Raw genomic sequence first — 24,492 nt, 5'->3', positions numbered from 1 at the left:
TCTGCTCTGCTGAATCTGGATGACTAAATGATTCCTTGTTCCTCTGATCCACAATTACGAGCACAACTTTTGACCATGCCAGCAGTACACTCTCAAATTCTCTTACTCCACTGTTACATCTTGTTGCATCTCAACCAATCTTAAAAAGCCTCCTAAAATAGGCAACTCTTGGGCCACTTTAACAATCAAGCCCCTTAATCTCCTCCCTATTTTTATTCTGAGTTAGAACATCTCATTATCTCACAGGGACTTGATAAGTTATTTTTCATGAACTATGTAACTGAGTGAACTTTTCATCCAGGAGCCAATGATTGTCCCAAGTCAGAAACAATGTTCCAGCAAAGTTCCCACCTTGATGAGGGTCCTATTTTATTTGAGGGCTGCTGTATAAATATGAGTTATTGTTGAAACACATGTTGCAATCTCTACAGTCAATTCATCACTATTGATGCCTCCTTTTGACTGGGGCATCAGTTAGACAACAGGGCAATCAACCAGTTCACACCCAGGCTCTTGTGCACAGATATATGAAAATAATACTGCAAAAGCCTAGGGGAACCATGTGGTCAACCACAGCAGGTCAAGGTCAGAACTTGTGGGCAGAAGCATGTTCAGAATGAGAAGCAGGATTTGTTGCACCATTATAAATTTTGGGGCGATGTGTTAGCTGTGGATGCACTCTCACCTCTGAGTCATAAGCTTGTGGGTTCAAATTCCACTCCAGAGCAAAAACCTCTTGACTGACACTCCAGTGCCAGACTGAAGGGTGCTGCATTGTCAGAGGTCTTGCAGCTGAGACATGAAACTCAATCCCCATCTGCTCCCTCAGGTGGATGTAGATACTTATTCAAAGAAGAGCAGGGGAGTTCTCCATGACTAATATTTCTCCCCCAACCAACATCACAAAAATCGCAAACTATTTGCTCACTATCACACATTGCTGTTGTGGAAGCTTGCTGTGCACAAAATGACATGTTTTCTACTTTATAAGAATGACTCCACTTCAAGAATATTTAATTAGCTGTAAAGTGCGTTGTGCCATCCTGAGGTCATGAATGTGCATTAATGTAGCGCCTTTCTTTTGCTTAATGATTTGAAGGCATGAAGCCAGGGTGAAGACCGTCGGCATTGAATAGCAGACAGGTAGCAATTAACCAGAATTAAATTAAATCCAGCAGCAACCCATAAATCAAGATCATAAACCCTGATTTCAAATCCTTCAGGTGAGATAGGAGCTATGTTAAATCTATCCATTTTTATTAAAATCTCAAGCTGGATGGCAGAATGAGCAAGTGTGGGGTAACTAATTCATCATTTGTTTTGCTGATTAACAGCAGTTGAAATTTGAGCGTGACACTGAGAAATCAGAAAAGCTTTAGAGGAAGGTACGATCATGAAGGCTGCAGCCTGGTGATTGATCAGACACTATTCCTTTTGTGTGATGACTAGATTTGGTCATGTTTCCTGCAGCACTGTACTGCTAATAGGCTAATCCAATCTGTTGGTGGTTTGGCACTGTCACTGTGTAAGTCAAAGAGCCAATCATCATTGCACTTGGACGCGTATATTAATTACCGGGTCGGCTTCTGTTTATTTAATCTGACAAGCAAGAATACTTTAATAATACCTGTGGGCGAGATGAGAAGCTGCAAACTATTATGGGTGTTTTTCCTTTGTTCATGTCTGGTTTATGATGAAAATTGCTCACAAATAACCCAGTTACAAAGCTGTCGCTGCATTTTGGAGAACGGCTGTCTTGAATACTCGAAATGCATTCTGCATGGTCATGGTGACTGTTCTCAGATAGCAGTGTTCTCAGAAAGACACGCCTGGTGCCTACTTCATCACAGCATGGAAGCAAAGATGCTGGAAATCGGAAATTAAATCATAAAATGCTGGAAAGACTTAGCAGGCTGGGCAGTGTCTTTGCAGCAAGGCTTCAGGTCAATGACCAATTATCAGAACTGGAGGAAGTTAAAGGTGGAACAGGTTTGAAGTGAGAATAGAAAGGCAAAGGGATTGGTGGGGGAGGTGGGGGGGGTGGTGGGGTCAGGTGGGGGGGGCGGTTGCTGGTAGGAGAGGTTGAAATGGGAGGTCTACGATAGGGCGCAGGGCAGGAGATTAAATAACAAAAGGGACAACAGTGCAAGACAAAAGGAGATCGCAATGACACAAGTAATGAAACAAAACATGGGTGCAGCTGAGATGTTAATGCGGATCACAGAATCATTACTAACAGCTGCCATCTGAAAAAAATGTGCATTGCTTATGATCTGAAATTATTGATCTCACTGTTGAGGTCCTAAAGCTGTAAAGTGCTTCAGCAAAAGATGAGTTGCTGCTCCTCAAGCTCCCATTTCTCCTTTTTGTCATGCGCCACAGGCCTTTTGTCATTTAATCTCTCCTGCCTTCCACCCAATTACACACCTTTCCTTTCATTCACTGCCAGCCCACCCCCATTCCCAATCTTTGTACTTGTTTATAAATCTATTACATTTCTAACTTTTCCCAGGTCTGACAGAAGGTCACTGACCAGAAACACGAACTCTCTTCCTCTCTCTACAGACGCTGCTTGACCTCCTGAGTATTTCTGGCATTTTCTGTTTTTAATTGCTTATTCCATCAGCCTCCTTCCCCATGAAACCCTGCTTCAACTTGGCTAAGGCTGTCTCACCAGTGCACTTTGGTGTAAGCATTGTACCTGCTGTTGAACATCCCCCAACTCAGTGAATCCCAGACAGAATTTAACAAGATGTAAGGAGCACCAATTGGATAGTCAGTAAATGTTCCTCGTGTCCATCATTCACATTGAGCGATTTTGTAAGCCAAGTCATGTTAAATAGTTCCAGATGCAGTGCCCCGTTATGCCATACGCTCAATAGCTGACTAAGTACATTTTGTTTCGCTAGGGGGTTACAGTTAAAGATATTGCTTATGTGGTTAAATAGCAAGCAAAGACTTGGTCTTTTTGAGATGTCTTGGTAATAATTCTTGTCCTTTTTTAAATCATTGATGTGATGTGGACATCACTGGCTAGGCCAGCATTTATTTCCAATCCCTAGTTGCCCTTGAGAAGGTGGTGGTGAGCTGCCTTCTAGAACCGCTGCAGTCCATGTGGTGTAGGTACACCCACGGTGCTGTTGGGGAGGGAGTTCCAGGATTTTGACCCAGCGACAGTGAAGGAATGGCAATATATTTCCAAGTCAGGATGGTGAGTGGCTTGAAGGGGAATGTCCAGGCGGTGGTGTTCCCATATACCTGCTGCCCTTGTCCTTCTAGATGGTAGCTGTTGTAGGTTTGGAAGGTGCTGCCGAAAGAGCCATCTGCCATCATGTGTCATATTTCAGCATCCAGGATCGTTTTTTGAAGGATATATGGATGCACTGTGCAGTGGTGAGATCTTCCTGGCTTCTTTTTAGCAAACGTTCAAATGAGTTGGTATCCCCATTAAGGCCTGAGGTTCCTGGCAAGGCTTACGCTGTTCCATCAAGCAGGATCTAAAGTATGAAGCATTATAAAGAGTTTTGAGATTAACTCCATTGGTACTCTGTTATTAAGAATGAGCTTGTCCATAACTACATTAGTAAGTTCAGTTACGTTTATAATAAGGAAGTTGACTGGTAATCATTTCCACATGCATTCTTTGAATACTCCTTCAACTTGCTGACGCCACTTTTCAATCGTAATCATATGGGGCTCTTTCAAGATGCCTTTTGTTCGGACGGTTCAAGCAGTCTGTTCTTTGTAAGGCGATATGTTCCATATAATAAAAGTCTTAAGATAAATATGTTTTTCTGAAGTGGAGTGGACATATTACGATGCATTTTTTTGAGTCAAAAGCGGCCGCAATTAAATGCGGTTGGGTTAATGGGTGGCTGGATCTCACATTTTTCTTGGGCTTTCTGATTTATGGTGGTATTTAACACATCATACCCTGGTTTAAAATCATGGCTTCCTGATGGTCAACATCAACTTTGTTCGGTGAAAACCGATTTAATTATGGATGGTTTGCATATTTGTGTTTGGCCAAACATTCTGGGGCTTGGTCAGACAGGATTTGTGTCCGTGTGAAAAATATATTTTCCTCAAGAAGGGCTGTTTTTCTCTTTTTGATAACATTAATGTGGGTGGAATGCCCACTGCAGGAGCCGTTCACTCGATGCTTATCCCCTTCATTGCTTTTAGATGGACAATTTTGTGAGGAAACCCTGAGGAAATCTTGGATTAAAAGTCCAAAAGTTTACAAGTATTGCTGCAACTTTTGGTTGAAATAAGAAACCAAGTCCAAGTCCCAGTCTGCCTTTTGGTGTGGGCATAAAAGATCCCAAGATATTTTTCGAATAACGCTAAGTAGTTCTCCTAGTGTCCTGGTCAACATTCCTCTCTCAAACCAACATCACTTAAACCCAGATTAACTTCTCTTTTATCTCTTTGCTCTTTGTGGAATCTTGCTTTGTGCAAATTGGCTGCTACAATTGCCCACAAAATACCAGTGACTACACTACAGAAGTAATTGGTTCCTTTTGCTAAATAAACTCAGGTCCTTCCTCTTTCCAGAGAGGAATCTTGTTGCAGCCTGTACTTGTTAGCTTTATATTATTGATGTCTCTTTCTCACTCTGCTTCTTCCCTGGTTTCTGATAGCCCATCATCCCATGTTGTAGGTGGGCTGGAATATTAATTTGAGCATTGCTGAGAAAAGAGGCATGCTATCAAAGCTTTTTTTCACTGATCAGGATAGCTTGCAAGAATTTACCAGCAGTACCAATTTGCGAGCTATCCTGATCAGTGCAAGATGAAAAACTTTGATAGCATGTCCTTTTTTTTAGCAAAACTCAAGTTCTGTTCTACCAAATGACTATTTGGAGTATTAATTGTTCCTTGAGGGAGGAAGCTCTCCTGCCCAAACATTACAGCTGGAAATTTGAAATATTGTGTGTACATGTTACACAGACTGGAGTACTAGCCTCTCTTCTAACTATGACAGCTGCCCCAATGTTTAACGATTGAACTCATTCAGTTTTAAAGGTGTACCAATATGAATATCAAGCATCTGCTATCCTGTTGGGTGCATCTCCCAGAATAAATGATAAAATACTTGCTTTTTTCATCATGTGTTCATTGTGAGCCACTTCCTTTTGAATTTCTCCCCTTCTCTCCTGAAGGTGCTGACACTAGCTGCACTGCCTTGCCCCAAGTGGACACGCTTCATGTCATTGTAGCCACAGATTATTCAAGCACTGAAAATATCACAGTCAGGGGCACTGCTGTGCTCACCTGATGGCCACATCCTTGGATTTCTAGCGCTGGTCACTAGTCAGCCATTAGGAGCTGTGTCTTTTTCATTCCTAGCTTTTGGTGGCACTGAAACCAACTGACACCGCTCAATTGCTACCTGCGCTGAGTTTGCCAGTTCAGCACCGATCAGGATGTATGGCTCTGTCTTTACCCACTGAAGGGAGCAGGTTGAAACATGTTCAACTGAAAGATAAAACTGAGGCTGGCGAACAATTCCAGCCTAGTTTTGAAAATGCAAAGCAGTCTACAGACGGTGAATATCAAGATGTTTATATGCCTCCTTATTTGGTGGTACAGTCACTCTTCAGCCCAAAGATGCACCCTCACGCTTTGATATGTGGAACTATATCTACCCTTGTCCTGTCCACTTGCTTAATCCAGTGCAGACATCCTTTTCACCTCCTCCTGCTCTTCACTCTTCATTTGGATGAGTCACAATGGAGTCACTTCAATTTTGCAATCTGAACCCTTGATTTGATTAATGTCTTCCCTTCCTGGTGTTATTCTGCCCATAACAGTACATATGAGCTTTCAGACTAAGTCCTTCACAGTGCCAGTGCTATCTTTGTGGAATGACTGCAGTCTCCAGGTGATGAATGAGAAATTGTGAGTAAATGCAAACATCTTCATTGCTGATCTTTAAAACATTTGCGTTTAAAATGACAGCATTACTGAAGCAGCTTGGAACCGTGACTAGTGTTAATTTTACCTTCCTCCCAGTCGGGTGTTCCAAGCCAAACAGTTTCTCGATGATTGTTAATGGTCACTGTTTAAACAAGAGCACTTGCCAAAAAAAAAATTCAGCATCAGGAAAAAAAAGACATTGGACTGAATCATGATCACTCTTAGTGTTTTTTGCAAATTGAGTTTGGTGCCAGATTCGATTTGGACTCAGGTTCAATGGATTTGGGTTCAATTCATAGTGTTTTCTCGTTTCTGCTAAGTACATTACTTTACAATTTCCCTAAACAGTAATGCTTAAGGAAACACAATATTGTAATGGAGCATCCGAATTGTACAATCCCTAAATCACCAGTGCAAGAGGCAGAGTTGTTCTAGGCTGATCCATTGATGAATTTTCAGTTTGGTACATAGATCCTGCTCTAACTCACTCTGGACTGAAATAAGCCATCAGCTACTTCAGTAATCCGAAACACAATAATCAACACAATTCAAATTCCTATTCACTGACTATAAGTGGAATGTACCACTAAACCATGCAAAACATTTGAGCCCCAATGACAGGTGATAAAGCATACGCTTGTGGGTGCATTGTCCTGGATGGCAAGCTTCAACTCTTAGTTGCGTTTGTGGGCAATGCGCTCCTCCTCCCACCATTTCTGGAAGTGGTTACACACTTGCTGTAACCTTCCATGTAGCCATTGTGTGATGGCTCAGGCAGTGTGAAAGAAAGAGCTTGCATCTATATGGTGCTTTTCGCAATCTCAGGATGCCTCAGGCTGCTTTCCAGCCAGTGAGGTACTTCTTGAAGTGTAGTCAGTTGTTATAAAGTAGGAAACATGGCAGGCAATTTGTGTCTGGGTCAGCTCCCGCAAAATGCAATGTGATAATGATCAGATCATCTGCTTGAGTGATAAATATTTGCCAGGACACACATGAAAACTCACCTGCCTTTCTTCAAAATATCGCCATGATATCCTTTACATTCAGTTGAGAGGACAAATGGAACCTTGGTTTAACATCTCATCCGAAGGATAACAGTGCAGCGCTCCCTCAGTGGTTGGAATCCACAACCTTGTGACTCAACCCACTGAGCCTTGTCTGATACTGGGTGCAACACACTTAACAAAAAAGCTCAGTGAATACGACATGGCACTTCTACAGAGCATTCATTTTCTAGTGATCAGGATCTTGAAGCCTGGACAGTGTTTCCCCTTCTCAATTTCCTAACTAGGTGATCCGTGGGTGAGCCCTGATAGTGATGATTGGTTGGCTCTTTACCCATAGCAGGCCTTGCTGCTGATTCTAGTGCTGTGCTCATGTCGTGTTCACATGGGTGTACATACTTTCTATTTCACTGGGTGCAAGGTCTGAGTTTTCCCCACAGTCACCAATGGGCCTGAACTGCTGTGACTGAACAAGTTTTCATAATGCAGGAAACTAGAAATCTGTTTCTGGTCTGTACATCTTATTATTTGCAACTTTGCCTCGTCAGTTTGAAGAACTGGCTGAGTTTCCAGATCAGAAGGTATCTTGCAGCACGTGTAACGCATGATGTTAAACAGTAATAAGCCAAGTTCCATTCATAGCCACGTTCATTAGCCACAGACTGTCTCTTTGGTTTCATACGTTGAAGTATTTTTTTCTGTTTGTGTTGTGCTGTTGTTTTCATATGGGGACTCAGGATTTGCGCACAGCACTGCAAAGATGCAAGGTAAGGGGAAAGATGCAAGGTAAAGCCTGATATAAACCCCACTACCCCTCATGTTTTGCAGCTTAACCAGAATCTTAGCCTGGCACCATTGTGACACTTTGTTTTTGTTAGCTGTTTGGTTCTGGTTAACTAATGCCAGTTTTTGCACTGTTGTCTCATATCCACGAGAAACAGTATTTAATCTGTCACATTTCAGATCCCCACAGATAGTTAATTAGCCATAGTCCACAAAGCACCATGAGGCATCTCTCTGCATTAGAGAGAGACAATTGGTGAAATATAACTTGAGGGGCCACCACTCTGCAAGTGTGGGGCAAGGTAAGGAGGCAGAACTCTCTGACCTACCACAGCTGATACAGTGATTAAACCCAGGCCATAGGTGGTATTCTGCTTCAAAGTCTAGCCATCAAGCCAACTGAACTAACCAGCCCCACAAGACAGCAGCAACAGGAACAACGCCTTTGAAAAAAATATGACATGATCTTGTAAAATTCAGCTTTCTTCATCTCTGCTGGTCATATCATCTCTGCTTTTTGTCTTACTGAATATCCCATTGTTGAACAAATAAAGTAAAAAGGGTTTGGAACGTATGTGTAGTGTATTATATACGTAAGAACGACATCTTGAACGGTTGCTGTGTGCTGTTAGACAAATGTCAAATTTAGGACTCAGTAGAACTGGTGAAAGTGGCCTCATACTGAATCTGAAGACTCTGTTCTGTGTGTGCTATTGGAGCCTTCACCCCCTAGCAGTGCTGAGGGTAATAGAAGGGGCATCAATGATTTAGGTTATGGGGACGGTCATTACTCCTGATCAGTATTCACTATGAGCTTCTGAGCAGCTGGTACTTGGATGCTAGGTACAGACTCAGGTTTGATGGTGATGCCTCTTTAAGATCCAACAGCCTGCTGATACTACCATTGCTCATGAATGTAACGGCTCCACAGTCTTTGGTGCTACAACTTCAACCTGTGTGGGTGGGGTGGGGGCACATTGGTGGGGGTGCAGTGCGGTGGAAATACTGTGGCTACAAGAGCAGGTCACAAACTGGGAATCCTACAGAGAGCAACTCACTTCCTGACTCCCCAAAGCCTGTTCGCCATCTACAAAGCACCTTTCAGGAATGTGCTAGAATACTCTCTAATTGCCTGGATGAGTGCAGCTCCAACAACACTAAAGAAGCTCCACACCATCCAGGACAAAGCAACCCACTTGATTGGCACCCCATCCACCACCTTCAACATTTACTTCCTCTGCCACTGCAGCAGAGTGGCAGCAGTGTGTACCATCTACAAGATGCATTGCAGCAACTCACCAAGCCTCCTTCAACAGCACCTTCCAAATCTGTGACCAAGAAGGACAAGGGCAGCAGATGCATGGGAACATCACCACCTGCAAATTCCCCTCCAAGCCACACACCATCCTGACTTGGAATTATATTGCTATTCCTTCACAGTCGCTGAGTCAAAATCCTGGAACTCCCTCCCTAACAATACTGAGGAAGTACAGAATGTTTTTCCACAGGGAGTGGTTGAGACAGAGGCCATTGACATCTTAAGGAAAAATTGGGTCAATATTTAAATCAGGGATATGGGAAGAATGTGGAGCAATAGAATTATATTTGGATTGCTATAACTCAGGGAACACATCCCCACTGACTCCAGCAGCCCCTCCGCCATATTACGCTCTAAAGAGCGTTTACTGGCATAAGGAAAGACTTCTGCCCCTCACTTGGGAGGAAGTCCAGCCTTGGAGAGGTGCCAGTCAATCACATTGGCCCACAGCTCTCCAGCCCCTCCAGGCACAGCACTGCAGTAGCCGGATGAGGCATTGCAGGGAGCTGCCTGGCACTAAGTCCCAGGAACCAGGGGACTGATAAGTGATAGGGGTCCCAGGGTGGGGAAGGTCGGGTGGGTCACGAGGGGGCGATTGGGTCTCAGGGGATAGGCCAGTGGGGGAGGAGGGAGATCTGGAGGTCACCGGGCCTTAAGTGGAGGGGGCTTCTGTTGGAGGTGCCACTCCCCCACTTCCTGCCTGAGATTGAACCTACTTTACTTTCACATTCCCCTCGAGCTGTCATCTGCCTGCAAGTCTAAGCATTGAGGCTGGGCAGGAAAAGGCCCTTAAATGGTCATTAAATGGCCACTTAAGGGCCTTAATTGGGGCAAGGGCAGGTTTCCTATCTGAGGCCCTGCCCACCCAGCATAAAATCAGTATGGGTGGGAATCTGGAGGGCATTCCATCTATGCAATTTCACACTCACCCCACCCCTCCCGCCTCCCCTCACCGGCTCAGAACCTGGTGGTGAGGAAGAACATAAAATTCTGACCATAGCCTTATGGTTTCCTCACGTCCAGACACTCACTCTCATTTAGAATGTTTGAGCAAAGGACATAATGAGGCTTGGAGAGGAGTGGTCCTCACAGAACCCAAATTGAGCATCAATGAACAAGATAACAGTGAGTAAGTACCACCTCAGAGCACTGCCGAAGACACCTTCCATCACTTTGCTGATGACTGGGAGTGGATTGATGGGGTGGTAATTGGCCAGGTTGAATTTGCCCTGCTTTTTGTGGACAGGAACCAGCAGACCTGTTTGACTCTGATGCGAATCATGTCCCAGGCCAGTTGTGTCCTAACCCACTATCTTCACACACCCGCTTTGAAAGAGTAATCACTGTTTTCTCTCCATCCCCATGAATAGTCATTGAGACCATGTGCAATGGCCTCACAACTGTGATTAATTAACTCAGGATGAAAGCTGGGATCTTGTTTCTGCAATGACTGGGTAACACTTCACAAAGCATATGTACTGGTTTCCAGTAAACCAACCAGGAACCAGGGAGCACTGTCTCATAAAATATTATTCCTGTGCTGGCAATAGCGAGAGGCATCTTTTCTGGAAGACACTGGTTCTTCAGTAAGTTATGTCTAGCCTTTTGGCAAAGAGCACATTATATCTGTCCAGTCTTACTTATTTATCCACCCTGCCTTCCTGATCAATAAGCCAATCAACTCTCATATTCTGTCCTGTAGATATCGCCAACATACTATCATTTTTTACCTATTGATCTAGCTACTTATCTAATCTGTTGAGCTCTTTGATCAGTTATCCAAGCCATCCAATGACCAATCTATCCTACAGTATTGGACTAACTAGGAAGCTGTTTTTGAGTTAGCCATTGTCATGCATTCAACTTATTGGCTTTGCTTTATTTTGGATTTTGGGAGTTGGACCCAAGTGTTTATCCAATAAGTTCATTTTTAGCATGAAAGCAGCAAAGTAGCTCATGGAGATCAGTTGATCTTCCTGAATCCAAACTGAAGCATGAGGGCAGTCTCAGGTTTACCTGCAATGTTCACCGTCTGCTGGGTTCATACACGAAGAAAGATGATGGACAGATAGATGATAGGATAGAAAGAGAGAAACCTTTCCCCCTGGTGGCAGGAATCCAGGACAAGGGGATATGATGTTAAAATCAGAGCCAGGCTATTCAGGAAAGAAATTCAGAAGCACTTTCTCACTGGTGGGAGAAGTGTGGTACTCTCTCCCACAAAAAAAATAGTAGCGACTAGTGACTAGTCAATTCATCATTTTAAATCCGAGATCCATAGATTTTTGCTGGACAAGCATATGAAAGGATATGGAGCCAAGACAGTTGGATTGAGTTAAGATACACATCGGCTTTAATCTCATTGAAGGGGAGAACAGACTCAAGGGGATGAATGGCCTACTCCTGTTCCTATGTTGATAAATGATTGAAGAGTTTACGGCGCATGTGGAATTATAATCCTGTGTGAATCTGATTCTCTAACATTTATAGGAGTAGTTGGAGAGTATAAAACCATATGGAGAAATGGAATAAAGTGGATGGCTCCAGATCAAGGGACAAAATGATCTGTTTTGGTGCTGTAATTTCCATGATTCTATAAGTCAGTGGCTTTGGGAAAAAAGGAAAGTAATTTGGAAAGCAAATTTAAGTAACAGATTATACTTTTAGTGCCAGTCAACAGTTGTAGCAGATTTGACAACCAGCTCTTATCAGTAGCCAGAGTTGAGCCATTTCAATGAGCGGTCTGCATTGCAAATTGGAAAGATTTAATTTGGTGTCTTCTTACTTATGAATGGATAGTGAATCTAGCCCCACTCTGACCTTTTCACCTCCACGACAAATGCAAATACTGTGCTTATGTAAACTCAGAAAATGGCATGGAGTTCCGTGACCCAAATCCTAGCTTGTCATGTCATATAATGTCATGTAATCTGTCTTTCTGAGCCAAAACTTTCAAGGTCGTTTCCAGGTCACCACCAAACACAGAGTTCACAACACACAATGCAAATTGGGCTAAAATGAACACAGAAAGTGCTGGAAATACTCGGCAGGTCTGGCAGCATCTGTGGAGAGAGAAGCAGGGTTAACATTTTGAGTTGAATATGACTCTTCTTCAGAACTGTGTCAAATTGGACTCAACATGTTAACTCTGTTTCTCTCACCACGCATTCTGCCAGACCTGCTGAGCATTTCCAGCACTCCAGATCTCCAGCAGCTATACTCTTCCACGTTTATTCAGGGCTAGCACAAGGGCATTTGCCGCCCTGGGTGAACCTTCAGCTTGGTGCCCCCATCCAGACCTGCTCCCGTATCCTGGGAGACATGGGCAGCCATGATGTCACGGAAAGCTGCAGATAGGCGTGAGTGGGTTCTAAGGGGGAACAAGTTCCGGGAATCCGGGAATGGGTTTAGGGAACATGGGGATTCACTGCCTCCACCTTGGCAACTCAAACTCCCTGCTGTATGAACACACCCAAGCAATGAGTGGACTGTGGGTTAAAACTTTGCTGTTTAACTCCCAGTCACAGTCATTGACAGATATAATGCGAGGACATTTGCTGTAAACCTTAAATACAAATCACTGACCCAATCAGCATCCGCAGTATTTTACTTTTGTTAGAGGAGTGAAGTCATCCCGCTTATGCCTATTGCAGTAGGACTATGCTTGCTTTTTAAAAATTTATTCATTCATGGGATGTGGGCCTCGCTGGCTGGGCCCAGCATTTATTGCCCATCCCTAATTGCCCTTGAGAAGGTGGTGGTGAGCTGCCTTCTTGAACCGCTGCCGTCCATGTGGTGTAAGTACACCCACAGCGCTGTTAGGGAGGGAGTTCCAGGATTTTGACCCAGCGACAGTGAAGGAACGGCGATATATTTTCAGGTCAGGATAGTGTGTGGCTTGGAGGGGAACTTCCAGGTGGAGGTGTTCCCATCTATCTGCTGCCCTTGTCCTTCTCAATGGTAGTGAACGTGGGTTTGGAAGTCGCTTGCACCCGATCCGTCAATGAAATTCAAACCCCACCAATCCCATTGCAGCCCACCAAAATCCCAGCCATTTGGAGCCCCCCTGGCGCTTATTTTGGTTTTAGTGCATTTGAATTTGATTGGGTGGCACTGTGCCGGGTGTGATGTCACCATGTCATAATGCGTCACGGCGGTGAGAGTGGGAGTTTTTTTCCGTTTGGTTGCTGAAGACGAAGTATGTGACTGATTTGTTTAAAACACCAAGTTTCAGTTCCATTTTTTTTGAAAAGCCGGCAATCTTTTGCCACCCCTCTCCACCCCACCGCCACCACCCCCACCCCCCCCCCTCCCCCCCCCCAAACCCGGCCCTGCCCCCGCCAAATCTTGCCACCCTCGGTGAGCGCCTAGTTCACCTTGTGATGGTCCTGGCCCTGCTTTGATTATGCGAATTGGGCTGCTGCGCTTTCCTTGACTACTCAACTTTGCCCCACAAGCAAATGCACACATTCTTGACCACTTCTTCGTTTTTCAGCATGTGTGATTGATGATGTAACCCTTGCTGGGACTAAATTGGATGAATCGCAGATTAATTTAATTGAAGTCTCATGGTTTAAAAAAAAAATCAACTTCCAGAGCAGATGCCTGGTCAGTGCAAAGTACATATTGGACTTTTTGACAAACAATATGCAAAACCACCATTAGGTACTGCCACAATGGATTGAAATATTGTCCACAATAAAGGCCTAACATTGTAATGAAGATCAAAGGCTTTTGCCCTATTTTGAATAGCAGAAATATTGTATTTATACAGCGCCTTTCACGATAACAGGATATCCCAAAGCACTTTGCAGCCAATTGTTGAAATGTTGTCACAGTTGTAGTATGGGAAGATGGTGGCATAGTGGTACTGCAACTGAATGAGTATTTCAGAGGCCTAGGCTGATACTCTAGGGACACAGGTTCAAATCTGATCTTGGCAGCTGGTGGAATTTCAATTTGTTTAACTAAACCTGTAACATGAAGCTAGTAACAGTAATTGTGAAACTATCATTGATTTTAATGGTTCATTAATGCCCTTTAGGGAAGGAAATCTGCAGTCCTTCCCTGGTCTGGCCTACATGTGACTCCAAAACCATAGCAATGTGGCTGACCCTTAACTGCCCCCTGAAATGGCCTAGCAAGCCACTCAATTCAAGGGCAATTAGGGATGGGCAACAAATACTCGATCTGTTGGTTAAACCCACATCCCATAATGATTAAATAAAATTAAATAAATAAGAAATGCTTCAGCCAATTTCTGCACAGGAAGTGCCCACAAACAACAATGTGATGATGACCAGATAATATGTTTTAATGATGTTGATTGAGGGGTAAATAATATTGGCCAGGACACCAGGGATACAGTACTCCCCTGCTCTTCTTTTCAATCCATGAAAGGAGGCAGTTCGAGCCTTGGTTACATCTGATCTGAAGGACAGCACACCATTCTCTCAGTGCTGCACCGGAGTGTCAGCCTAGATTTTTGCACTCGTCTCTGGAGTGGGTCTATGAACTCATAACTTCTGACTCAAAAGTGAGAGTGCTTCCCACTGATCCACAGGTAACAGTGATAGTCCCAGAAACAAACACAGGGGTTGTTTGTTGACACGTGCAGAGTGGCACAGTGAATGGAACATTTTTCCAGCCATCTGCTCTGTGCCAAAGTTCCCTTACATTATTTGACATGTTTTTTGAATTGAAGTTTGTGGACAGCATGTCTACACCTGCCTCCTTGCCTCTCCACCTGCAATCATTTGGACTGGACAGTTCCACAACGTGGTCCAGCTTTTGACCCTCTCACTTTGCTTTGTATACAGAGCAAGGTGGAATTTTGACACTGACACAATAATGCACATGCAACCAGCATATTGTGGCCTCAAAAACTGGCAGAGTAATTGTGGGCAGAGATTTGGGCCTGGTAGTCTTTTGGCCTTTGGAAAACTAACTCATATCTTTGGAAGGTGTTAATTCCAGCTCGTTTGTAGTCTGGCTCTGCCTGTGAAGATAATCCAATTGCCTGATAAGATTGGCTACAGACACACTTAATTTTTACTCCAATTGAACTCATCAAACTCGACTTATTCACCAATAAATGATTCAAAGATAAATGGGGGTCAAGGCAGGTGGCAATTTAGCATCAAATACAAATTATCCAAGACTGAATCAATGATGAAAGAGCGTGAGCACATCCTCAAGTTCAACCTATAAGTTCACTTTGCATCATTTCTGTGGCAGGTTAAAGGTCAGCTGCAGAGGATGGGGAGTTTCATTAGCTGCAATCTTTACCTTATCCAAGTGTCATTGTGTGTGTGTGTGTGTGTGTGTGTGTGTGTGTGTGTGTGTGTGTGTGTGTGTGTGTGTGTGTGTGTGTGTGTGTGTGTGTGTGTGTGTGTGTGTGTGTGTGTGTGTGTGTGTGTGTGTGTGTGTGTGTGTGTGTGTGTGTGTGTGTGTGTGTGTGTGTGTGTGTGTGTGTGGTGAGAAAGAGGAGAGTGAGAATGTGTGTGTGTGTGTGGTGAGAAAGAGGAGAGTGAGAATGTGTGTGTGTGTGTGTGTGGTGAGAAAGAGGAGAGTGAGAATGTGTGTGTGTGTGTGTGTGTGGTGAGAAAGAGGAGAGTGAGAATGTGTGTGTGTGTGTGGTGAGAAAGAGGAGAGTGAGAATGTGTGTGTGTGTGTGTGTGGTGAGAAAGAGGAGAGTGAGAATGTGTGTGTGTGTGTGTGTGGTGAGAAAGAGGAGAGTGAGAATGTGTGTGTGTGTGTGTGTGGTGAGAAAGAGGAGAGTGAGAATGTGTGTGTGTGTGTGTGTGGTGAGAAAGAGGAGAGTGAGAATGTGTGTGTGTGTGTGTGTGGTGAGAAAGAGGAGAGTGAGAATGTGTGTGTGTGTGTGTGTGGTGAGAAAGAGGAGAGTGAGAATGTGTGTGTGTGTGTGTGTGGTGAGAAAGAGGAGAGTGAGAATGTGTGTGTGTGTGTGTGGTGAGAAAGAGGAGAGTGAGAATGTGTGTGTGTGTGTGGTGAGAAAGAGGAGAGTGAGAATGTGTGTGTGTGTGTGGTGAGAAAGAGGAGAGTGAGAATGTGTGTGTGTGTGTGGTGAGAAAGAGGAGAGTGAGAATGTGTGTGTGTGTGTGGTGAGAAAGAGGAGAGTGAGAATGTGTGTGTGTGTGTGGTGAGAAAGAGGAGAGTGAGAATGTGTGTGTGTGTGTGGTGAGAAAGAGGAGAGTGAGAATGTGTGTGTGTGTGTGGTGAGAAAGAGGAGAGTGAGAATGTGTGTGTGTGTGTGGTGAGAAAGAGGAGAGTGAGAATGTGTGTGTGTGTGTGGTGAGAAAGAGGAGAGTGAGAATGTGTGTGTGTGTGTGGTGAGAAAGAGGAGAGTGAGAATGTGTGTGTGTGTGTGGTGAGAAAGAGGAGAGTGAGAATGTGTGTGTGTGTGTGGTGAGAAAGAGGAGAGTGAGAATGTGTGTGTGTGTGTGGTGAGAAAGAGGAGAGTGAGAATGTGTGTGTGTGTGTGTGGTGAGAAAGAGGAGAGTGAGAATGTGTGTGTGTGTGTGTGGTGAGAAAGAGGAGAGTGAGAATGTGTGTGTGTGTGTGTGGTGAGAAAGAGGAGAGTGAGAATGTGTGTGTGTGTGTGTGTGTGGTGAGAAAGAGGAGAGTGAGAATGTGTGTGTGTGTGTGTGTGGTGAGAAAGAGGAGAGTGAGAATGTGTGTGTGTGTGTGTGTGTGGTGAGAAAGAGGAGAGTGAGAATGTGTGTGTGTGTGTGTGTGTGGTGAGAAAGAGGAGAGTGAGAATGTGTGTGTGTGTGTGTGTGTGGTGAGAAAGAGGAGAGTGAGAATGTGTGTGTGTGTGTGTGTGGTGAGAAAGAGGAGAGTGAGAATGTGTGTGTGTGTGTGGTGAGAAAGAGGAGAGTGAGAATGTGTGTGTGTGTGTGTGGTGAGAAAGAGGAGAGTGAGAATGTGTGTGTGTGTGTGTGGTGAGAAAGAGGAGAGTGAGAATGTGTGTGTGTGTGGTGAGAAAGAGGAGAGTGAGAATGTGTGTGTGTGTGTGTGTGTGGTGAGAAAGAGGAGAGTGAGAATGTGTGTGTGTGTGTGTGTGTGTGTGGTGAGAAAGAGGAGAGTGAGAATGTGTGTGTGTGTGTGTGTGTGGTGAGAAAGAGGAGAGTGAGAATGTGTGTGTGTGTGTGTGTGTGTGTGTGGTGAGAAAGAGGAGAGTGAGAATGTGTGTGTGTGTGTGTGTGTGTGTGTGTGTGTGTGTGGTGAGAAAGAGGAGAGTGAGAATGTGTGTGTGTGTGTGTGTGTGTGTGTGTGTGTGTGTGTGGTGAGAAAGAGGAGAGTGAGAATGTGTGTGTGTGTGTGTGTGTGTGTGTGTGTGTGTGTGTGTGTGTGGTGAGAAAGAGGAGAGTGAGAATGTGTGTGTGTGTGTGTGTGTGTGTGTGTGTGTGTGTGTGTGTGTGTGTGTGGTGAGAAAGAGGAGAGTGAGAATGTGTGTGTGTGTGTGTGTGTGTGTGTGTGTGTGTGTGTGTGTGTGTGTGTGTGGTGAGAAAGAGGAGAGTGAGAATGTGTGTGTGTGTGTGTGTGTGTGTGTGTGTGTGTGTGTGTGTGTGGTGAGAAAGAGGAGAGTGAGAATGTGTGTGTGTGTGTGTGTGTGGTGAGAAAGAGGAGAGTGAGAATGTGTGTGTGTGTGTGTGTGTGGTGAGAAAGAGGAGAGTGAGAATGTGTGTGTGTGTGTGTGTGTGGTGAGAAAGAGGAGAGTGAGAATGTGTGTGTGTGTGTGTGTGTGGTGAGAAAGAGGAGAGTGAGAATGTGTGTGTGTGTGTGTGTGTGGTGAGAAAGAGGAGAGTGAGAATGTGTGTGTGTGTGTGTGTGTGGTGAGAAAGAGGAGAGTGAGAATGTGTGTGTGTGTGTGTGTGTGTGGTGAGAAAGAGGAGAGTGAGAATGTGTGTGTGTGTGTGGTGAGAAAGAGGAGAGTGAGAATGTGTGTGTGTGTGTGGTGAGAAAGAGGAGAGTGAGAATGTGTGTGTGTGTGTGGTGAGAAAGAGGAGAGTGAGAATGTGTGTGTGTGTGTGGTGAGAAAGAGGAGAGTGAGAATGTGTGTGTGTGTGTGTGGTGAGAAAGAGGAGAGTGAGAATGTGTGTGTGTGTGTGTGTGTGTGGTGAGAAAGAGGAGAGTGAGAATGTGTGTGTGTGTGTGTGTGTGTGGTGAGAAAGAGGAGAGTGAGAATGTGTGTGTGTGTGTGTGTGTGTGTGTGTGTGTGTGTGTGTGTGGTGAGAAAGAGGAGAGTGAGAATGTGTGTGTGTGTGTGTGTGTGTGTGTGTGTGTGTGTGGTGAGAAAGAGGAGAGTGAGAATGTGTGTGTGTGTGTGTGTGTGTGTGTGTGTGTGTGTGGTGAGAAAGAGGAGAGTGAGAATGTGTGTGTGTGTGTGTGTGTGTGTGTGTGTGTGGTGAGAAAGAGGAGAGTGAGAATGTGTGTGTGTGTGTGTGTGTGTGTGTGTGTGTGTGTGTGTGTGTGTGGTGAGAAAGAGGAGAGTGAGAATGTGTGTGTGTGTGTGTGTGTGTGTGTGTGTGTGTGTGTGTGGTGAGAAAGAGGAGAGTGAGAATGTGTGTGTGTGTGTGTGTGTGTGTGTGTGGTGAGAAAGAGGAGAGTGAGAATGTGTGTGTGTGTGTGTGTGTGTGTGTGTGTGGTGAGAAAGAGGAGAGTGAGAATGTGTGTGTGTGTGTGTGTGTGTGTGTGTGTGTGTGTGGTGAGAAAGAGGAGAGTGAGAATGTGTGTGTGTGTGTGTGTGGTGAGAAAGAGGAGAGTGAGAATGTGTGTGTGTGTGTGTGTGGTGAGAAAGAGGAGAGTGAGAATGTGTGTGTGTGTGGTGAGAAAGAGGAGAGTGAGAATGTGTGTGTGTGTGTGGTGAGAAAGAGGAGAGTGAGAATGTGTGTGTGTGTGGTGAGAAAGAGGAGAGTGAGAATGTGTGTGTGTGTGTGGTGAGAAAGAGGAGAGTGAGAATGTGTGTGTGTGTGTGGTGAGAAAGAGGAGAGTGAGAATGTGTGTGTGTGTGTGGTGAGAAAGAGGAGAGTGAGAATGTGTGTGTGTGTGTGTGTGTGTGTGTGTGTGTGTGGTGAGAAAGAGGAGAGTGAGAATGTGTGTGTGTGTGTGGTGAGAAAGAGGAGAGTGAGAATGTGTGTGTGTGTGTGGTGAGAAAGAGGAGAGTGAGAATGTGTGTGTGTGTGTGGTGAGAAAGAGGAGAGTGAGAATGTGTGTGTGTGTGTGGTGAGAAAGAGGAGAGTGAGAATGTGTGTGTGTGTGTGGTGAGAAAGAGGAGAGTGAGAATGTGTGTGTGTGTGTGGTGAGAAAGAGGAGAGTGAGAATGTGTGTGTGTGTGGTGAGAAAGAGGAGAGTGAGAATGTGTGTGTGTGTGTGGTGAGAAAGAGGAGAGTGAGAATGTGTGTGTGTGTGTGTGGTGAGAAAGAGGAGAGTGAGAATGTGTGTGTGTGTGTGGTGAGAAAGAGGAGAGTGAGAATGTGTGTGTGTGTGTGTGGTGAGAAAGAGGAGAGTGAGAATGTGTGTGTGTGTGTGTGGTGAGAAAGAGGAGAGTGAGAATGTGTGTGTGTGTGTGTGGTGAGAAAGAGGAGAGTGAGAATGTGTGTGTGTGTGTGTGTGTGTGGTGAGAAAGAGGAGAGTGAGAATGTGTGTGTGTGTGTGTGTGTGGTGAGAAAGAGGAGAGTGAGAATGTGTGTGTGTGTGTGTGTGTGGTGAGAAAGAGGAGAGTGAGAATGTGTGTGTGTGTGTGGTGAGAAAGAGGAGAGTGAGAATGTGTGTGTGTGTGTGGTGAGAAAGAGGAGAGTGAGAATGTGTGTGTGTGTGTGGTGAGAAAGAGGAGAGTGAGAATGTGTGTGTGTGTGTGGTGAGAAAGAGGAGAGTGAGAATGTGTGTGTGTGTGTGGTGAGAAAGAGGAGAGTGAGAATGTGTGTGTGTGTGTGGTGAGAAAGAGGAGAGTGAGAATGTGTGTGTGTGTGTGGTGAGAAAGAGGAGAGTGAGAATGTGTGTGTGTGTGTGGTGAGAAAGAGGAGAGTGAGAATGTGTGTGTGTGTGTGGTGAGAAAGAGGAGAGTGAGAATGTGTGTGTGTGTGTGGTGAGAAAGAGGAGAGTGAGAATGTGTGTGTGTGTGTGGTGAGAAAGAGGAGAGTGAGAATGTGTGTGTGTGTGTGTGGTGAGAAAGAGGAGAGTGAGAATGTGTGTGTGTGTGTGTGGTGAGAAAGAGGAGAGTGAGAATGTGTGTGTGTGTGTGTGTGTGTGTGTGTGTGTGTGGTGAGAAAGAGGAGAGTGAGAATGTGTGTGTGTGTGTGTGTGTGTGTGTGTGTGTGGTGAGAAAGAGGAGAGTGAGAATGTGTGTGTGTGTGTGTGTGTGTGTGTGTGTGGTGAGAAAGAGGAGAGTGAGAATGTGTGTGTGTGTGTGTGTGGTGAGAAAGAGGAGAGTGAGAATGTGTGTGTGTGTGTGTGTGGTGAGAAAGAGGAGAGTGAGAATGTGTGTGTGTGTGTGTGTGGTGAGAAAGAGGAGAGTGAGAATGTGTGTGTGTGGTGAGAAAGAGGAGAGTGAGAATGTGTGTGTGTGTGTGTGTGTGTGTGTGTGGTGAGAAAGAGGAGAGTGAGAATGTGTGTGTGTGTGTGTGTGTGTGTGGTGAGAAAGAGGAGAGTGAGAATGTGTGTGTGTGTGGTGAGAAAGAGGAGAGTGAGAATGTGTGTGTGTGTGTGTGTGTGTGTGTGTGTGGTGAGAAAGAGGAGAGTGAGAATGTGTGTGTGTGTGTGTGTGTGTGTGTGTGTGTGTGGTGAGAAAGAGGAGAGTGAGAATGTGTGTGTGTGTGTGTGTGTGGTGAGAAAGAGGAGAGTGAGAATGTGTGTGTGTGTGTGTGTGTGTGTGTGTGGTGAGAAAGAGGAGAGTGAGAATGTGTGTGTGTGTGTGTGTGTGTGTGTGTGGTGAGAAAGAGGAGAGTGAGAATGTGTGTGTGTGTGTGTGTGTGTGTGTGTGTGGTGAGAAAGAGGAGAGTGAGAATGTGTGTGTGTGTGTGTGGTGAGAAAGAGGAGAGTGAGAATGTGTGTGTGTGTGTGGTGAGAAAGAGGAGAGTGAGAATGTGTGTGTGTGTGTGTGTGTGTGTGTGTGTGTGGTGAGAAAGAGGAGAGTGAGAATGTGTGTGTGTGTGTGTGTGTGTGTGTGGTGAGAAAGAGGAGAGTGAGAATGTGTGTGTGTGTGTGTGTGTGTGTGTGTGGTGAGAAAGAGGAGAGTGAGAATGTGTGTGTGTGTGTGTGTGTGTGTGGTGAGAAAGAGGAGAGTGAGAATGTGTGTGTGTGTGTGTGTGTGTGTGTGTGTGTGTGTGTGTGTGTGTGTGTGTGTGTGGTGAGAAAGAGGAGAGTGAGAATGTGTGTGTGTGTGTGTGTGTGTGTGTGGTGAGAAAGAGGAGAGTGAGAATGTGTGTGTGTGTGTGTGTGTGTGTGTGTGTGTGTGTGTGTGTGGTGAGAAAGAGGAGAGTGAGAATGTGTGTGTGTGTGTGTGTGTGTGTGGTGAGAAAGAGGAGAGTGAGAATGTGTGTGTGTGTGTGTGTGTGTGTGTGTGTGTGTGTGTGTGGTGAGAAAGAGGAGAGTGAGAATGTGTGTGTGTGTGGTGAGAAAGAGGAGAGTGAGAATGTGTGTGTGTGTGTGTGTGTGTGTGTGTGTGTGTGTGGTGAGAAAGAGGAGAGTGAGAATGTGTGTGTGTGTGGTGAGAAAGAGGAGAGTGAGAATGTGTGTGTGTGTGTGTGTGTGTGTGGTGAGAAAGAGGAGAGTGAGAATGTGTGTGTGTGTGTGTGTGTGTGTGTGTGTGTGTGTGTGTGTGTGTGTGTGTGTGGTGAGAAAGAGGAGAGTGAGAATGTGTGTGTGTGTGTGTGTGTGTGTGTGGTGAGAAAGAGGAGAGTGAGAATGTGTGTGTGTGTGTGTGTGTGTGTGTGTGTGTGTGTGTGTGTGGTGAGAAAGAGGAGAGTGAGAATGTGTGTGTGTGTGTGTGTGTGTGTGGTGAGAAAGAGGAGAGTGAGAATGTGTGTGTGTGTGTGTGTGTGTGTGTGTGTGTGTGTGTGTGTGTGTGTGGTGAGAAAGAGGAGAGTGAGAATGTGTGTGTGTGTGGTGAGAAAGAGGAGAGTGAGAATGTGTGTGTGTGTGTGTGTGTGTGTGTGTGTGTGTGGTGAGAAAGAGGAGAGTGAGAATGTGTGTGTGTGTGGTGAGAAAGAGGAGAGTGAGAATGTGTGTGTGTGTGTGTGTGTGTGTGTGTGTGTGTGGTGAGAAAGAGGAGAGTGAGAATGTGTGTGTGTGTGTGGTGAGAAAGAGGAGAGTGAGAATGTGTGTGTGTGTGTGTGTGTGTGTGTGTGGTGAGAAAGAGGAGAGTGAGAATGTGTGTGTGGAGCCAGTGAGTATCAGCAGTTCATTCATTATGGGCATCAAAGCCTTGTGTTCACATATGTTCATTTTCAACTGCTGGGTGTGGGCGCTCTCTAACAAATTCCCACCCGGCTTGGGTGCAACTGCACAGCCTCAGCAGCATGTGTCTAGGAACAGGCCATTCATCCTGGGCCTGGGATAGATGTTTGGACCTTCTTGTTTTGTGTGGGCTCAGTACTGTTCCATATCACTGAGCAGATGGGGAGCTGCATCCCTGTGATGATATGGAATTACACTGTATGTACAGCACTGAAACAGGCACAGACCTGTGGGGCTGAATGGCCAGTGTTCATGCTCCACACAAACCTCCTCACACCACCTAATACTATCAGCACCACCCACTAATCGTTCCTCCCTCATGTCCTTATCTAACTTGCCCTTGAATGTCTCTATGCTCTTCATGTCAATTATTGCTTGTGGTAGTGAGTTCCACATTCTCACCACTCTCTGGGTAAAGAAGTTTCTCCTGAATTCCCTGTTGGATTTATTAATCATATATGTCTTCTGTCACCATGGCAGGTGAGTGGACATTGGTTGAGGACAGGGCTGGGCTTCTCTGTGATGCCTCCCATTGTTAAATAGCCCAGGAATGCTCATTGTCCTCTTCAGGGATGGCAAATTTGCAACTCTAAGTCACATGTGCTTCTTCTGTGGCTGATGTGTGGCTCTTTAAATGCTTCCTTAAATGCTATCCAGCCCCCATACACTGAGCTCCAAGTTCAGGTTTACAAAGCGGCTTTGGGTTCAGTTTCTCAGTGACTATTTGATCTGGACTCATGGCAGGCAAAGCCACAGAGATCAATTTGCCGTGTCCGTTACACTCAGCTGCAATGTCAGGTGAGGAGAGAATGTGCTCGGTTGTGATGACCCGCTTGGTTGAATAGCCTGCTAATGCCGACTGTCTTCAGCTTACGTCTGAAGAATGGCCATTTGGGGGCTGGGGGGGCTGAGGTGCTGAGAGCGTACCTCTACCTCTTCAAGAGGACAGAGCAAAAAAACCTGCTGCTAAAACAGTGATCAGGTCAGTGCAGGGGAAAGCAGTGATCATAGTGTGTCGCATTTAGGGCTCTCTCTATGTGCCAATGCTGTGTTCAGTGTCCATTAAGAACAGATTGAGAACATGTCTATGCGTCACAGGCAGTTCTCTGGAATTCTCAGAACACATGAGAGACACAAAAATATTTGGGCCAAATGTTTGCCATATGTCACTACATTTCATCTATTCAGACAATATATTAAGATGATACACACATTTTCTGCCAACTTTCCAGCATCGATTCCTTTGTCCACATTGATAATGGAAAGAGCATATGTAAACATGTCACGCAATAATTACAGCCTCCTCCCAGTGGATGGAGTAGAAGACTTAAGTGTGACTGCTTACACTGGCTGACTTATCTCCCAGCCTTTATTGCCATTTTACCTGAAGGCTACACTTGGTTATGAATCCCTGGGAAACATTTTGACTTTGCCTGCTTGCATCAAATGGGCAATAGTGGTGTGAGGTGTAAAATGGGCCGGCAATTCACTATAACCCATTTGACAGCAACACAGTCAAAATGAAGCCTGACTGAGGACACGACACAAAGTATATGCTATACCGGAGGGAGGCTTCTCATAAAGTGGGCAGCCAAAATCACATGCAGCTTGCTGTTAAATTAACACACAGTCCTGCTTTCAGTCCTGCAATCACCTCTAAAGTGGTAAGAATTACTGTTGCCACTGAAATATTCAGGTTTTCTTCCGGCACCAGTTTAATTTCTTTTCCTAAATGGGGTGTTGGCAGGTGAGTGGCTGGGAGAAAGAATGCAAACAAAGTGTGACGAGGCCACTAAGATTAACTAAAAGCACAAGGAAGTAACAGCGAGGAGAGATCTTTTAATGGTCATTTGGTGGTATGGAACTTGAGTGCTGCTGAAAAAAGAGACTTTTTTTGTTGAAGTTTTGGCCTTTTACTCATCAGGACAATTCACAAGTCTATTGGTATTTTCTTGTGAGTTGTCTTGATGAGGGAGGGATGAAAAGC

This window comes from Carcharodon carcharias, chromosome 17 (assembly GCF_017639515.1).
Source record: "Carcharodon carcharias isolate sCarCar2 chromosome 17, sCarCar2.pri, whole genome shotgun sequence".
Classification (NCBI taxonomy): domain Eukaryota; kingdom Metazoa; phylum Chordata; class Chondrichthyes; order Lamniformes; family Lamnidae; genus Carcharodon; species Carcharodon carcharias.
The sequence above is the reverse complement of the archived record's forward strand: the minus strand, read 5'-3'. Positions refer to the sequence as shown.